Below are 4,788 nucleotides of genomic sequence, written 5' to 3'. Positions count from 1 at the left end.
TCTCTCGGTAGGATCGAACAGCTGAATGGATTTGCACGAAACTTGGCAAAATTGTAGGGACTGGTAGCCCGATGTGCCTTTGCTAGGTCTCAATATATGTGCTTCAGTGCATTTTGAGAAATTAACGTTCAGAAACAAGATATATATCTGTAACAGCGCTCCGCTTCGCGGAGATAAAATTATATGTGTATTACCTAGCTGTTGCTAACACCAGTTAGCGACGGCTAGTAGAAGATAGCGACCATCTTGGGCCCCACTTTGCATGTGAGTGATATTTATCACTAATGACATGCAAAGTGGGCATGCCAAGATGTTAGCGACTGGAAACAGTCGCTAACATCGCTATCTCCTATTATCAACTTTTGGAAATATTCGAGATAAGGGCGAATATCTCTAAAAGCTACCACCTGCCCTGAGCAGTTCTTAGCCATGTTATCCAATGGGAGGTGGATAACATGGCTAAGAGCATTAGCTCGGTAATGCATGAATATCACTGAGTTTTCAGCGATATTAATGCATTGCGGTCGTTTTTTATCGTATTTCCGATAAACCTTGATAATAGCAAGGTTTATCTGCGATAATTTCTGACGGTAAAAAAATCGTTGCTAAGCATCGTTAGGGATAAATATCGCTTATCTTTGGTAATATGCCCCAACGTCTGTTAACGTTCGATTCGAAGGAAATCAGGAAGTGTTGAAAAACATTGTCTGCGCCATCTTGTCTTTTTTCAAATGCCACACTTTTGTCGTGCACGGCAGCCATTTTAGATGCCTTGACCAGACCCACTCTGTGCACGCTGTCGATCCTTAGCATGGCTCCCCACCCTCGCAAGCATCTCCCCCAGGCAGTGGTCACCCCCGCTCTCTGTCTTATGCATGGGTAATAAACCTCCCCCATCTGCGCTGCTGTTCCCTGAGAATCACACCCTGTGCCCGCCCGACACCTCCCTTTCGCCCTATTCACTACCGCACCCTCTGACACTCCTTTTCCTCTGTGTCCGATTGTCCAGGCTGGTCCTAGGGTATCAGCTAGCCCTGCAGATGTAGTTTATGGCCACAGCTGTAAAGAATCACCCCTCTTCAAAGGAGTTATAGTAGATCAAGGCCCACACTCGATGAGATCCGTCACAGCAGAAGCGTTGCTATTATCTGAAAACCATCCTGTATTGTGATTGGGGAGGGGACCGAGCCTGAAGCGGAAGATTCCAGGGATGACTGTTTGTACATCAAAGTTTTTACAATTATGTGTCACATTAAAAATATATAGCACTCCGACAAAGTAGTAAGATTATAAAACTTTAATAATTTATAAATATATACAAGAAAACAAAAATAGTAATAACATATAAACATTTTTAGGGAAAAACAACGAAGTAGCGGTCGGCTGTGCGAATAGTCCCAACGCAGCACAACATCCAGATTTCCGGCGTGGGGCGTCGCGGGGGGTGGGTCATCAGTAGCAAACTGTTGTGCGAATAGTTCCAAGGCAGCAGAACGCGCCGAAATCTAGATGACACGAAAGTGATGTCTAGTAAGTTGCCACCCAGCAAATAACGGCATGGGGCGTCGCGGGGGGTGGGTCATCAGTAGCAAACTGTTGCGCGAATAGTTCCAAGGCAGCAGAACGATGGCACCAAGGTGATGTCCAGTAAGTTGCCGCACTGGTTTTGGTATCCTACAATGCTGCTCCGAATAACGGCGTGGAGCGCCCCGGGGGAGGCGGCGTGAACGGGTCTCTCCAGGTGGAGTCTCGTCTGTTGTAGTGGGGCGCCCCTTTACCGTTTCAGTTGCCATTCCGTCCGTTTTTGGTCCACTGTGTCAAAAGCCGCAATTCAGCTGAGTTGCGCCCACTCTTGCGGTGCAGCGATAGGCGGCTGTCACAGGACTCTCAAAATGGCGGCAGGCTGTTTCCTTTTTGGGCCTGGTCCACTGAAATGGCCCTGGGACACCTTGGAAATCGGACGCTTGTCTGCTAGGTCTTGGACCTCATTCTCGAAAGCGTCCCCTCCGCCTTGAGAATTCATCAAAAGTTTTGGGGGCTCCGACTCCTGCAGGCTTCTGGTGGGGAGCGGCTGCCATGATTGCTCGCGGAATGACCACGACTGAGCTACGAGATGGTGGTGCTTTCATGCTGACGCCAGCTTCAGTCTGAAACATCCAGAAACAAGGTGGGGCTTTCATCGTTTGGGGGAAAAAAAAAAGTTTTCATCCTATGAAAAGTGTTGTTTTTAGGTCACATGATCAAGCCTTCCATCATTAGGAAACCAAAAGTAAAATGAACCAATGAAAAGTTTTATAAACAAGTCACATGACCTGTTATGCGGCATAGGGTGTAAAATTAGGAGAAAATACGTTGGCACGTGAGGCGGCGTCAGTAGCGGACCGATGTGCGAATAGGCCGAAGGCAACACAACGCGCCAAGATCCGGATGGCACCGAGGTGGTGTCCAGCAAGTTGCAGCACTGGTGTGGCCATCCTACAATGCTGAAAGTCGGCGTGGGGCGCCCCGTTGGCCTGTGAGTTTGCATCAGTAGCGGACCGATGTGCGAATAGGCCGAAGGCAGCACAACGCGCCAAGATCCGGATGGCACCGAGGTGGTGTCTAGTAAGTTGCCGCACTGGTGTGGCTATCCAACAATGCTGAAAGTCGGCGTGGGGCACCCCGTTGGCCTGTGAGTTTGCGTCAGTAGCGGACCGATGTGCGAATAGGCCGAAGGCAGCACAACGCGCCAAGATCCGGATGGCACCGAGGTGGTGTCTAGTAAGTTGCCGCACTGGTGTGGCCATCCAACAATGCTGAAAGTCGGCGTGGGGCGCCCCGTTGGCCTGTGAGTTTGCGTCAGTAGCGGACCGATGTGCGAATAGGCCGAAGGCAGCACAACGCGCCAAGATCCGGATGGCACCGAGGTGGTGTCTAGTAAGTTGCCGCACTGGTGTGGCCATCCTACAATGCTGAAAGTCGGCGTGGGGCGCCCCGTTGGCCTGTGAGTTTGCGTCAGTAGCGGACCGATGTGCGAATAGGTCGAAGGCAGCACAACGCGCCAAGATCCGGATGGCACCGAGGTGGTGTCTAGTAAGTTGCCGCACTGGTGTGGCCATCCTACAATGCTGAAAGTCGGCGTGGGGCGCCCCGTTGGCCTGTGAGATGGCGTCAGTAGCGGACCGATGTGCGAATGGGGCCAAAGGCAGCGCAACAATATTTTCTGATTTGAAGACACCACAAGGCGCTGAGATGCCAAGATCCGGATGGCACCGAGGTGGTGTCTAGCAAGTTGTGGCACTGGTGTGGCCATCGTACAATGGTAAAAGTCGGCGTGGGGCGCCCTGTTGGCCTGTGAGATGGTGTCAGTAGCGGACTGATGTGTGAATGGGGCCAAAGGCAGCGCAACAATATTTTCTACTATATTTTCGGAGTAGAAGACACCACAAGGCGCTGAGATGCCAAGATCCGGATGGCACCGAGGTGATGTGTAAGTTGCGGACGGATGTGCGAATGGGGCCAAAGGCAGCTCAACAATATTTTCTGAAGAGAATACACCACAAGGCGCTGAGATGCCAAGATCCGGATGGCACCGAGGTGATGTCTAAGTTGCGGACCGATGTGCGAATGGGGCCAAAGGTAGCGTAACAAGATTTTCTGTATGGAAGATACCACTAGGCGTTGAGATGCCAAGATTCGGATGGCACCGAGGTGATGTCTAGCAAGTTGTGCCACTGGTGTGGCCATCGTACAATGGTAAAAGTCGGCGTGGGGCGCCCTATTGGCCTGTGAGATGGTGTCAGTAGCGGACTGATGTGCGAATGGGGCCAAAGGCAGCGCAACAATATTTTCTGACTGACACCACAAGGCGCTGAGATGCCAAGATCCGGATGGCATCGAGGTGATGTCTAAGTTGCGGACTGATGTGCGAATGGGGCCAAAGGCAGCGTAACAATATTTTCTGTATGGAAGATACCACTAGGCGTTGAGATGCCAAGATTCGGATGGCACCGAGGTGATGTCTAGCAAGTTGGTGTGGTCATCCTACAATGCTGAAACTCGGCGTGGGTCACCCCATTAGCCTGTGAGATGGCGTCAGTAGCGGACCGATGTGCGAATAGGCCGAAGGCAGCACAACGCGCCAAGATCCGGATGTCACCGTGGTGGTTTCATAGTTGAGAGGCACTTCATCTGCAGTGGGGCGCCGAGATCCGGATGGCACCGAGGTGATGTCTAGCAAGTTGCTGTACTGGTGTGGTCATCCTACAATGCTGAAATGTAGTGGGGCGCCCCTTTACCGTTTCAGTTGCCATTCAGCTGAGTTTGGGCCGCTCTTGATGCTACAGCGACAGGCGGCTGCAAGAGGACTCTCAAAATGGCGGCCTGTTCTTTGGATTTGGGCCTGGTCCACTAAAATGGCCCTGGGACACCTTAGAACTCGGACGCTCGATTTTTTTTTCCTTTCCTGTACATGCAAAAAAAGGTAAATGCCCGGTATGTTACACGCTTCATCTGCCACGATGAACTCTCCAGAGGAACCGAAAAAAAATATAGTTGTGGTAACTATACCATGCATCGTCATATGGAGAGGTGGCACCAATTAATTATAGTGCTGCATAAAAGAGAGATTTGGAGGAGAACCCCTGACCTGCTAGTACATTCATCAAAGAAGTGGCACTGAGAGCTTCAGAGGCAAGGGAAACGGTCCCAAATATTTAGAAGAACTTTGGAAAGATTAAAATGACATGTTTAGATTGTGGTAAATTAATTTCATGTGGGCAGATGAGTGTTACTCTAATAAATACAGCA

Source organism: Lissotriton helveticus, chromosome 5_1 (genome assembly GCF_964261635.1).
Source record: "Lissotriton helveticus chromosome 5_1, aLisHel1.1, whole genome shotgun sequence".
Lineage (NCBI taxonomy): Eukaryota > Metazoa > Chordata > Amphibia > Caudata > Salamandridae > Lissotriton > Lissotriton helveticus.
The sequence above is the reverse complement of the archived record's forward strand: the minus strand, read 5'-3'. Positions refer to the sequence as shown.